A 13,970-nucleotide genomic window follows, 5' to 3' on the forward strand; every position below is an offset into this window, starting at 1 on the left:
TGGAGGACAAAGAAGGAATAAAAGTTACGGTGCAGGGCCTAAATAACCCAGTACCAGCGGGGAATAGTGATCTGCCTGCGAGTCACACCTCGTTGTCATCAAGCGATCGTGAGCAAACATCTCCCACAGATGTGGGTGCCTTGGCATCTGTGGTCGACGGTACTGCTACAAGCACGCAACCGAAAGGTAAAAAAGATGAGGAGAAGGGGAAGCGAAGGGAGAGTTTAATCTGTACCCAGCCATCCGAGGATGGGAGCGACCCTGACTCCGAATCAGACAGCAGTTGCAAAATCAACACTACCGTTGTGGAGAAGCCCGTTAACGAGGAGGTCCACATGATGGTAGAAGAGGTAAGCGAAAGCATATCTAAACTTACAACGGAGAAAAAAGTTCGGTGGACTGGAGCCCAGAGACGTAGGTACAGGAGGATCCAGGCACAGCTGGACAAAAAACAGCGGGCCGCCCCAAAAGAGGTCAACAATCCCTCCATTTCTTCGGAAGCGGCGAAGAGGATCAGATCTCCAGAGGAAGAAAATACCGCCAAACCAAGGAAGAAGAAAATGAGCTTCCCACCTTCAAATGCCCTAAGCAATTCCTCTCAAAACCCACGCGAAGGAGACGAGAGGTGCTATGCAGTGATCGATACCAGTAGAGGGCCCGGCAGATTACCTAAAGAACATCAGCAGTCCAACGAAAATATGGTCAGCGATAAAATACTGGAACACATTCTAAAGAGTTGGCCAATAAAAATAGTCAGCAGCGAGCTCAAAGGGGACTTCTTAGTGTACCACTTGGGACCGCACGCGAACCCGGCCGCTCTCGAGGAAGTGATCAACAGTGTGACAACTCCTTGGGAAGGCGGCAAATTGAAGCTGGTGAGGAAGGACGAGAAACCTCATCTGACTAAAGCGACGGTTTACGTCAAAGGGTATGGCTGCAAGTTCGAGACAGAACGCATGCTCGAGGTCTTTGGCAAGCAAAATGAGACCTTGGAAGTGAAGAGGTGGGAAGTCTTCCACAGGGAGGAGAAAGAGGATGACACTCTCCTTGTGGTTGGAATTGACGACCTCTCACTATCCAGTCTTACAAAGACAAAGGGCAAGGCGTACTACATCTGTAATGCAGTCACCTTTAAAGTTGGAAGGGCACGAGTCGGGGAAGAAGAAGAGGATGCCCACCAAACCAGCAAGAAGGACAAACCACCGAGCAATACCGAAGAGGGGGTCGAAGCCATCAGCGACTCCCAAGAAGCCCGCTTACTGGATGACTCATGATTGAGGTCATCCAGATTAACCTCCATCGGAGCGAAACGGCAACTCAAGCCCTGATGGATAAAATAAACAAAGGTAATATCGACGCCTCCAAACAATAGTATGCTAAGTCGACTTAGCATGTATTCAAGTTCTTTACATTTTTATATTTAACGTCCTTTAACTTAAATTCTGTCAAATTTTGGTAATAATCGGACAATCCGAACAGAAGTTATAAACAAATATTTACTTAGCATGGTACTAAATGTCAAAGAAATTTCCAAACTTTTAGAGCTTGTCCTGCAAAACTCACTGTTCAGAATTAGCAAACTATTATTAGGAGGTGTCGATATACACATCGGTTTAATCCAGGAACCTTCGACCGTAAAGAACAATGTTTCCGGACTAAACCACATTAATTACCAACTCTTTTACGCTAATACAGGAAACCGACCGAGGACCTGTATTATATGCCATAAAAACGTATGCTTTCTTTTCTCCCCAGAGTTGTCAAACTCGGACGCCACATCAACCTAGCATCAATTTACCTGCCGTTCGACTCGCCGACATTACCACCTTTGTCGGAGCTGCAGCAACTGGTGAGGAAAATCAAGCAAACAGGTAACGAAGTACTAGTAGGTAGCGATGCTAACTCTCACCACATTTCGTGGGGTAGTACTAATACTAACAAGAGGGGTCAAGCCCTTCTAGAATTTTTGAATACTAACGACCTGATAACCCTTAACATAAGAAATACACCAACCTTTGTTAACAGAGTTAGGGAGGAAGTATTAGATGTAACAATATGTTCAGAAAATCTAATAAACGAGGTACATGAGTGGAGGGTTTCAAAGGAACACTCCTTCTCTGACCATAGGTATATTAGGTTTAAAATATCAAGGCCACCGCCGAATCCGATAACTTTCCGAAATAAATCCAAAACTAATTGGGCGAAATTCGGAAAACAAGTTAAAGATAGACTACGGCAAGACGTTGAGGTTTGCCTAAGCAAAGAAGATATAGATAGAAATGTCAATAAACTAACAGAGGCTCTAGTAAGGTCTTTCGAAGAAAGTTGTCCACTTCGAGGGAGGAAATCTGCCTACGAAAAACCTTGGATGACAGGGGAAATTCGTAACAAAGGCAAAGAGGTCCGAAGACTTTACAATAGGGCAAAACGTAAAAAAGCAGCTGTATTCTGGGGCAACTACCAAACAAAACTAAAAGAATACAGCAAAATTACAAGAAACGCCAAACGGAACTCCTGGAAGCTTTTTTGTGAACAGGTAGATAGCGTGAATGACGTCTCTAAAATTAAAAAGTTTCTATCTAAAACTCACTCACAACCCGAGCTTATGGTTGATGAGATGGGTAAAAAGATGGAAACAACCGAGGAAACTCTTAGCTTTCTGATGAGAACGCACTTCCCGTCGAGTACTACGGCACACACAGTGTCACCGATGGAGATAGCTTATGCATCAGAAAAAGCACCAAAAATCAACAACTTGATGATTAAAGAAGCAATAATGAGCTTCTCACCATACAAAGCAGCGGTACCAGACCAAACATGCATACGTAAAAGGTAGATCAGTGGAAACAGCATTACATGAGGTAGTACACCATATAGAGAGAACATTCGAGATGAAATTGTATACTCTCGCAGTTTGCATCGACATCGAAGGAGCGTTCAACAACGTCCACCCAATAGAAATTCAGGTAAGGTATGAGGCAGCCATCGCAGCTATAAGACTTAAGTCGATGAGCGAGTGGATCGTAAGAGACCACCAAACATACCACCAAAGCATATTACAGGTTACAACGGGTGAGTCAATAGATCATATTGTATCAGACCGTATACCTGAAACAATTGAATCCGCCTTGTGTGAAATTTTAATACCGGGCAGGGGCATGTGGATCGATGGAACCCTGGAACGGATGCCAACTTTCACAGATGGGGCCGTTCTAGGGGGGGGGGGGGGGGGAGAACGGGTCTGGGTCTATATATCGAAGACCAGGAAACTGGAATCTCCCTTCGGCTGCCGGATCATAATACGATCCTACAGACCGAAATCCGAGCGATCACAGAGTGTCTGAACTGGTTTAAAGCTAACAAAAGGCCAATCACTGTAAACATCCTAACGGACAGTAAAGCAGCAATTAAAGCAATAACAAGCAAGACGGTGAAATCAAAAACTGTCCTGCAGTGTAAAAAATCAATCAACGACTACTCCCACCATGGTTCTGTTAACATTATATGGGTACCAGGACATAAAGGGATTAGGGGTAACGAGATAGCCAACTCCTTGGCAAGGCAAGCCAGAGAGCAAACTACGATAAGCCTACTATGTTTACATTTACGAAATACACTCGATTTCAACTGTCAATTCCTTTGCCTATACGTCAAATGAAAACTCATCTGAAATCGACTGGATTTCATTTCACGTTTGAGCAATGGAATTGACAGTTGAAATCGAGTGGATTTCGTAAATGTAAACATAGTGTTAGTATGATGTCATGTAACACCCATGGTGTAATAATTTAAGGTGTAAGTGACAATCATACTGTTTTGAACTTTTTTTATAAACTGAATTGTAAGAATATATTAGGATCTACCCGAATATTCCAAAATTTAATAAATATATTTTCAATCTGTTCTATTCAGTGCCGCATAATAAATATATGAATTGTAGAATGTATCACATTATGTATAGAGTAATTTCGATGCCAATTAAAATTAAATTTTAAATCTTTTCATTTACTTCCTGTAAATTTTTCTGAACTACTTTGGAAAGACCCTAGTATTCAAATGTTGTCATTGACATTTAGTTCCCATAAAACCATTATTGTTATCGATGTAACACCTTCTTATTCCAGAACATGGCACAAATAGCAGGTAGATGCATCAGCAAACAACTACAACAAAAACGAGTTCAGTACTGTGAAATGTCAAAAATGTTTTCCAAATTAAAGCGACTCACACATTTTTTTCAACAACATTTTGTTAGGCAGTTATTAATAAACGCATTATAACAAAAATCCGTCAAAAATTCACAGTTTTTCTTTTAAATTTTTGTTTTTTAATTTTGTGTTTTCAATTACAACAACTTTTTTGACAGCTCACAGTACATCAGCTGGGCTGACGCGAGTACCTGTATGATTGTGCCATGTTCCAGAAGGTGTTACATCGATAACAATAATCGGGCCATTTACCACACCGAACGTCAAAATAACGAATTACTGTGAATTGCTTGTTTACCGTTTGTATGTAATTTTATTCACAATAATGCATTTTGACAACTAATGTGATAATCAGCTGTTTTTGCCGTTGTACCTTTATTATTGTACCATGCATAAAACCATGTTGTTATTGTAAAATTGTTAGTTGTTGTAATTCATGCAAACACTTAAGGCCTGAGTACATAAGCTGCCTTGCCTGCTTACCTTGCTTGCTTCTGATAAAAGAATAAAAAAGAAAAGGGCAACCCAGTCCGAAATTTGCGCGGGCTTCTTTATTCCTTTATTTATATTATGTCAGAAATGAAGTAGGAAAGCAGGGCAACCAGGCGAGGCAGAAGTAAGCAAGGTAAGCAGGCAAGGCAGCTTATGTATGCAGACCTTTACACCATGGTAACACTTTCTTATTCCACCATGGTTGTTATTATGTATGTTCGTTTACTCAAAATTTTTACAAATTGTTACTGGATGTTGTTCGTTTACTCTACAGTACAATGCAAAAGACCTTAAAGGCCTGCGTAGATAAGCTGCTCCGCCTGATTGCTTTGCTTTCCTGCTTCATTTTTGACATAATAAAAATAAAAGAATAAAGACGGCCGAGGAAATTTCGAACTGGGTTGCCCTTTTCTTTTTTATTCCTTTTGTCAGAAGTAAGCAAGGTAAGCAGGCAAGGCAGCTTATGTACGCAGGCCTTTAGTCGGTTGCAAGAAGTTACTGGATTTGTACAAATTATTGAGTAAATGAACACACCTATTATAAAACATATCATTTGCAGCTTCTTCAGTTTGCTTGCTTGTGCTCTATACATCGGACGTTGGGTATCTTTAATTTTAGTATTTGGTTTGAAACGTTAATTTAAAAAATCAGTGCGAATCGGAAGATTGATGGAAATTCTCAAGCAAAATGAGTAGTTTTATTTAACTGAGAGTTTTTTTTTTCAATTGTAGAGAAAAACATTGTCGTATGGCGAGCTGTCAAACATGTTGTTGTAATTGAAAACACAAAATTAAAAAACAAAAATTTAAAAGAAAAATTGCGAATTTTGATGAATTTTTGTAATAATGCGTTTATTAGCACATGCCTAACAAAACTTTGTTGAAAAAATCGTGTGAATCGCTTTATTTTTGGTAAACGTTTTTGACATTTCACAGTACTGAACTGCTTTTTGTTGTAGTTATTAGCTGATGCATCTATCTGGTAAGTCGATGGTCAGACTAGCAAGGTTTCATGAAACCAATTTCGTTAAAGTTTCTTTTCAAATTTCGTTAATGTCCACAATTTATGATCTTTGCGTGTCCTCTTTATTTTACCATTCGCGTTTGTTTTGTTTCTCATACCAATAAAAACAAAAAAGACATAAATGAACAAAAAAAACAACACAAAATAATTAACATTAATAATTAAATTAATATTAATAGTTAAATTTTCACTATTTCATTAATTAAATGTTTTTATTAAATATATTTATGTTTGTTTTGTTGTTAACGTTTGCTTGAGAAAATAAAAATGAAAGAAAATTGAAGAAATAATCTTGCAACGAAGAACAAGAAGAGGCAACACAACAAACACAGAAAACCATGTACATGGGTTTCACTACTTCATACCCCTCGCCTATAAACTTGACGTCGCCATGTTGAAATCGTGCTAGTCTGACCATCGACTAATTGTGCCATGCATTGTCGAAATAAAAGCTCTGTTCCACAACTAAAAAGTTTTTACAATTTTTACCACTTTTACACATTTTGCGTTCCCGTACACAAAATTTATATGATAATCGTTTACGACTTTTACAACTTTTACCACTTTATAAAGTACGGGAACAGGCCAAAAGTCTGTCTGGTTACTTTTCCAGCAATAACTTTCTCTGAGAGTAAGGAGTTGTTATTCTCTTTTGCTAGAAAATTTTAAAAAGTAAACAGACACCTTCCCATCGAAAACCAGCAAGCAATTAGCTGACTTGCCAAAACAGAACAATTTGTCAGCCAATGAAGGAACCATGGTACAATAATAAAGGTACAACGGCAAAAACAGCTGATTATCACATTAGTTGTCAAAATGCATTATTGTGAATAAAATTACATACAAACGGTAAACAAGCAATTCACAGTAATTCGTTATTTTGACGTTTGGTGTGGTAAATGGCCCGATTATTGTTATCGATGTAACACCGTCTTATTCCACCATGGAAGGAACCATGGCACAATAATATAGGTCCCAGCAAAAGGTTTGCATCCGTGGATGCAGTTAAATCACTAGAACAATTGCCGCTGGAGTACATATTTTCCTATGAATTCACCTATGAATTTTACAAGAGAGCGCGCAGCTAGGATGCACTCTATTTTGCTTCCACAGCACACAGCTAGGATGCACTCCGTTTTCGATCCAAATCACTACTTTTTATGTAGTATTTTGGATTGAAGTTAAAGGCACTCTTCTGGTGGTGGCTTTAAACTCCCCTCCAACGTTCGGGAATTGGCCAAGGAGGTTTTCGCTCTGAAGTTAATAAGGAAAAAAAAGGCACTCTTCGGATTGTGTTTTTAATCAATCCAAAGATGCAGTAAAAATGCAAGCTATTGCAAAATATCCAACAATAAATAAAATGCATTTATTATTTGTGTAAAACAAGAATACAAAGAACTTTATTAAACACAAATTAAAAAAGTTTCCATTAAATTCAATCACATTTGAGTTTACTTTCCCCGTTCTCCAATTAATCCAAGCGTATCTGATTTTGCTTCATCATACTAAAGGTTTTTTATGTTGACTTCCCATCACTAGTTCAGCTTTCGACATGGACTCCAACTGCACTTCACTCCATTGACAATTTCCGTCTCGTGAATTACAGCAAAAATGTTAGCAACTTCAGTTTTTATTTCTTTATTTTATAACAAACTCTCCGAAATGTATACACTCTTGTTTGTCTTTTGAAGAAATGTGTAGGAATCAACCAACTGGTTTTTTTCTGTAGGGATCTATCCAGCAACTGCTTATAAAATAAATGTTACGGAGTGCATTTTTCATAACTCTGTTGGACTACATCGAAAGATGTTGTGAAATCATAACTCCAATTGCACAACTTCCAAAATTTTTTGCTGGGGATCTGTTTGTTTTTGTTTAAGTTTTTAATAAAATATGAATTCCCATACATCAATATTACGTTGACATACGTTGTTATCATGGCACAATAATAACCCAGCAAAAAAGTTTGCATCCGCGGATGCAGTTGAATCACTACAAGTGTACGGTACCCCAGCAAAAAGTTTGCATCCGCGGATGCAGTTGAATCACTACAAGTGTACAGTACAAGTGCCGTTGGAGTACATCTTTTCCTATGAATTCACTTATGAATTTTACAAGAGAGCGCGCAGCTAGGATGCACTCCTTTTTGCTTCCACGGCACACAGCTAGGATGCACTCAATTTTTGATCCAAATCACAGCCTTTGATGTAGGGTTTTTTGGATTGAATTTAAATGCAGTGTAAAGGTGCTATAAAATGCAAGCCATTGCAAATATCCCAAAATAAAATACATTGCTTATTCGTGTAAACAAGAATACTAACTTTATTACACTAATGCCAAGTTTACACTTGCGCTCCAAAATCCACTGGATTTCACGAAATCCAGAAATACACCCCGGTGTTTATACTTATTTTTTTGTTGATTTCAAACATATCACAATGATCAAGGTAGATGCCTATGCGCAGCTGATCAAACATGAATTTTCAAAACAAGTTGTTGTAAATGGAATTAATCATCAAAAATATATGACAATATAGAACTTTACAACTTTATTTGGAAAATTATCGTAAAATTATCTATATATCGTATTAATTGTGTATAGTACAACAAATGAAAAATAAAAAAATGATTTTATCGTTGAGACACCACAATAATAAATTTTGATAGATAAAGGTTGATAGATAAAATTAGTTCTTGCAGTAGTTTTCCCCTTTTAGTGGTAAAAATGCGTTCCCGTACTCCGAAATTTAGCAAGACTTGCACTTCTCTTTAAACAAAAAATAGCGCCGAATAACACCCTCTTCTCCTGTTTTCTGCAATACAATTTTGGCCTAGTAGAAACTCGCAGCAAGCATGTTCATTGGCATCTAATATGATAGCTGATACGTTGATTTTGACATTTATGCTGCAGTTTTTGCAATTTCTGTAATTTTTCCGTTCCCTTATTTTTTAAGAAATTTGTATTGGGAAGCAATTTTTGAAAATTTTCTCTTTTTTCTAACATTACAATTAAAAAAGTGCGGGAACGCAATGAAAAATAGCATTGTAACAAAGTAATTTAATATTTTTTCATATTGTTTACAATTTTTGATACTAAAAATTTTTGTTGCAGCAATTGACAATCTACCTTGTTTATTGTGATACGTGAAAAGTGTTGCAACTTTTGGTACTTTTTTGGGCAAAAACAAGGTTGTATATCATGTGTACTGTGATTTCGATGTTGATTTCGCTAAAATCACGAAATGAGATGATTTCATTTTTGTATGCGAAATCATGATAAATTTTGCTGGATTTCGCGCGAAATCACGAAACGCATTCGAAATCACGAAACGACGACGAATGTAAACCAAGCAAATAATAATACAAATTATAAAAACTCTCCACTAAATTTGATCATAACTGAGTTTACTTCCTCTGCTCTGCTTTTTGTGACACCGCAACTTATATTGCTTCATCATCCAAGTGGTTTTTCATTTTTCCTCCAACTCCAGTTCAGATTTCCAAAAAAACTCTAACTCCACTTCAAAAATAATTTGCGTCTCGTGAATTACGGCAATGTTCGTATCTTTAGTTTGTATTTCTTTATTTTTTTACACAAATTCTTATAATTTTAGACACTCTTTCCTGTGTTCAGAAAAAAAGACTGCAGCTGTAGGGATCAAAAAATGGGCTTGCTTGGCTAGGGATCTATAAGCGAGTGCTTCTAAAATGTATCGAGCAGATTGCTTTTTCATAACTCCGTGTGGACTGCATCGAAAGATGTATTGAAATCATAACTCTGCATTGCACTACTTGCAAACTTTTTGCTGGGGTACAGCGGCAAAAACAGCTGGTTATCATACTAGTTGTCAAAATTCATTATTGTGAATAAAAACACATACAAAATGTAAATAAGCAATTCACAATAATACATTATTGTGAACAATTTTGACGTTTGGTATGATTCGATGTAACACCTTCTTATTCCACCATGGAAGGAACCAAGGGAAGCAAAAAATTTGTATTTTATTAAAAATAATTGGCCTGTTCCCGTACTTTATAAAGTGGTAAAAGTCGTAAAAGGTGTAAAAGTCGTAAACGATTTTCATATAAATTTTGTGTACGGGAACGCAAAATGTGTAAAAGTGGTAAAAATTGTAAAAACTTTGTAGTTCTGGAACAAAGCTAATATGACCAAAAATGGATTTTTTCCACTTTGCAACTTTGTTCTACAAAAAAAATATACAATTAGAGTTGCTATTTCCGCAATAAAATTGTTTTGTTTTCAGGAAGAAGAAGAGTTACAAGTTCTTGCTAGAAGAAATTTGTCCAGCAAGAATTTGCAAACTCTCAGTGAAAGAACTGTCAAAATGTCTCTCTCGAATCGCTCTCTTTTGCTGATTTTTTGTGTTAACAGACGACTTCCACAATTGGAAATTGTTACAAATTTTAGGGTAACCAGACAGACCTATACTTGTTTCAATCAATACATATCACCAATATTTTTGAAAATTTAATATAGCTGAAGCCAAGTTTTACCCTTGTAGAACACTCCATGGTATAAGTAAAGAGGTAGATTTAAATGAAAAAATCTATAGAACCCTTGTTTTTCTTGAATTCCTAAAACTTCAAAATAAATGCAACAAGTGGGTTTGTTTACAATGCATTTTTGAGCATTTTATAAAAAACGCGAAAAATGAATGAAGAGTTAAGTTTTCTCCGCATAATCGAGTTGTGAATATGATAAACTGATTGTTTCAATGCAAATCTTACCAATTTCTTCCATACAAATGGTCTAAAAACAATTTTAAAAATCATTGAATTCGATTGTTTTTAAAATTGTTTGGCATATTATTCAAACACCACACACACATACAAAGTTTGTTTATATTGTTTTGAAGTTTTAGGCATACTCGAATGAAAAAATCTAAATTGACATAAAGCTTTGGCTAACCTTTCTTATTAAACCATGGAACACTCGATTTGTGATTGTAAATTATAATGGGGGAATACTCCACTCAAGCAATCGAAATGAGATTGAATCTTCAACAATAAACAAAACAAACAAAAACAGCCGAGGCACGGGCAAATGGAGCTTTGTTAAAAACAAAATTCCAATAACAACCTCACAGGCAACTGTGGTGATGTTATTTTCAACTCACAGAATTCGACGAATTCTTAGTTGATACGTGCTGACAGGTTGCAGAATATTTTGATTTTGGTGTTTCTTTGGAAAAGCCGAAAAGTGAGTGTGATTCTCATTCATTTGGGAATACTAGACACTTAAAGAGTTCGGGTTTTCACTAAAAAGGCATCATTTCAAAAACTGAGAAGCCAATTGATAATTCCCTTCGCCGGGATGAAATCATGATATTGGTAGCGATCAGTAAAATTTTGCAACACTGTCAGTTCGTTTTGAAAAACATTACTCTCTGCAATAGAGGGTAATAAATGAAGTTGAGCCAATGGGGGAATACTCCACTCAAGCAATCGAAAAGTAAATTATGAAAGTTAAATGCTTTTGGATAAAATTAAATGTTTTTTTATTTTTGCCTTATTAAGGCGACGGCCATTTATAGTGATATCTAATTAATTCTCTTTCGAGTTGAGCTGTTAGGCCTTTAGAGATACATTTAAAAATTAGGAGTCTACCGAAGTCCCACGCATACAACCATTACACTACGTTTCACGGGTGGTAAAGCCGATCTTCAGGTGTATTAGGATGTTGTTTTTGTGGCAGACGAGGCAAAGCTTGGAAACTAGTATATATATCGCACTTCATTAGATAAATGTATATGCGAAATTATGTCAGTTAATTGAAACTCCAAACTTTTCCTATAGTCCTGCTTGGTAATCTCATTTTTTTTTTTAATGTTCAAAAATACTATGGTAAGTTTTATTCCTACATCATTAGTAATTGCTCTTCTATATATCGTGGCTAAAAATATTGGCCTTAAAATATAATTTGCGTGGAAGCTGTGGTTATATTTATGCTAAGAAATGGGTAAATATGGGTTGAAGCCAACTTGTTTTATTTTGTTTTCTCTTGATCTGTGATTAAACCACACTTTCCACGAGTTTCCTGTCAAAGTAAGAAAAGAAGCAAACTAAATAAGGATCATATCACTAATGTATTACTTTTCAAAATTTCATCTACTTGTACCATTAAATGATGCTGACATTTTGAAGCCAGATTTACAGTGTTTTTCAAAAGATCATATATAGAATTGTAGTACTTGCTATTCGGATGTATTTGATACGACTACTGTGAATGTAGTCGGCACAGCTTCATAGAAATCTGCATCCAAATGCGGAAATTTTGTGCGAACATTTTTCAAAAAATCGAATTTTTCCAGGCCTAATTTTTACAATTGCCATTCGTTTTCATCGTACTTGATTACACATTTTAGTTTTTTACATTCCGGATTCGAAAAATTATTCCCCGTGAAAATCCATCTACTAAAACCCGAGTTACAAGAAATTCCAAAGTAGAAAAATCAACTAAAATTGTTTTTGAAAATATCGCGTATTTTATCGTGTTTTCTGCGGATTGTTTCCACTGCAACGAAACAACTAGTACAGTATATTCGTTTTATCGGTAACGGAGATTTGAAAACTTCACTCATAAGGGAGTTACATTCATTTTATCCGAAAAAATAGTGTGAGATGCTACATCCACGGTTCTTGATTTATCGCCTTGAAATATATATATATATCGATATAGATTTTCATGGTGAACACTGAAATCGAATGCGGACAAAAATTGTATGCACTTTGCGCAAATTAGCGATATTTTATAGGTTTTTAATGCTATAATGCAGTTGATGCTACATCTTAGCCTCAAAATTACATTTCGAAAAATATTGTTACGAATGTAACTGGTAGGTTTAAGTTAATTTAGTTTAATTTCCGTTAATTTAAAAATTTGAATTGTAACGTAAAGTTTTTATTACGCAGTTACTTTATTTAAGCAACAACAACTACCATGTAGAATTCTCTTCATCATTCTAGTTCTTATTTTACCTTTTATTAATGTGCTTTTGTTTGTTTTGCCATAATTATGTAATTATCGTTTAGTTTGCTACTTCTTTATTTCTTGCATTTGTTTGTTGTTGTAATTACGCTTGTACTGATCTTCGCCCATGTATGTGAGTATGGTTGTTCGCTTACTCTTATGTTACACGCTAAAACTTTCAAAGTAATTTTATGAAATTACTGTAATGGGGAACTCGACCTAATAGCTCGTTTAGACCATACCCTTATACGATGATTAAGGGCATTATCTCGATTTAAGTGCTTAATCCACCCAAATCCACCCTGATGACAAAATTAAATCAACTCAAAACTTGGATTTGTTTTAAATCGAATGTTAAATCGAAATATTTTGATATACAACACTGCTTGGCAACTATGTTCATGCCATGGTACAATAATACAGGTAGCATTATCATGCCAGCTGATGGTAACATAATGTGTCAACTGCATTGAATTGATGTCAAATTTTGACACCTTATGTTACCAACAATTGCCGATGCGGCTACCTGTGTATTTGTACCATGGTTCATGCAAGGCAGATTTAACAGGTAACCTATTCGTCAAATGGCAACAACAAAAAACCTCTTGTTGTACAATTTAAACATCAAAATTTGTTATGATTTTGTATGAAGAATTGTTGTTGTATGTTGTTTACAACAATTTTTTGACATTTTATGTTCAATCAGCTGGCGTGAGTCGGCTACCTTAAGCGCTCGGCACATACGGTGCGTTGTGCGTTGCGTTACAACAACCACATGAAAAAAGTGTAAGTGAAGCCAAGTTTTTTGAAAAACAACAATATGGCTGACGCATTAAAGTTAAACATAATTTAACTGTTTTGGGACAACGCGTGTTCCAACGTGTCACTAAACGGACCGTATGTGCCGAGGACATTAAGCCCTCGGCACATACGGTCCGTTTAGTGACACGTTGGGACATGCGTTGTCCCAAAACAGTTAAATTATGTTTAACTTTAATGCGCCAGCCATGTTGTTGTTTTTCAAAAAACTTGGCATCACTTACACATTTTTCATGTGGTTGTTGTAGCGCGACGCACAACGCACCGTATGTGCCGACCGCTTTATTCAATATGCCTTGTGTTCATGTGACGTTTATTTACTAGGGTTATGACTTTATGACCTTTTTTCTCAAAAATGATTTCCTGTAGCGAGAGTGAATGATGCCAAAAATAACGTTCATTCCATTTAATTATTAAAAAAGGTCACGCACAAA

This window comes from Musca autumnalis, unplaced genomic scaffold (assembly GCF_047663935.1).
Source record: "Musca autumnalis isolate F117 unplaced genomic scaffold, ASM4766393v1 scaffold_1, whole genome shotgun sequence".
In the NCBI taxonomy this organism is placed as follows: Eukaryota; Metazoa; Arthropoda; class Insecta; order Diptera; family Muscidae; genus Musca; species Musca autumnalis.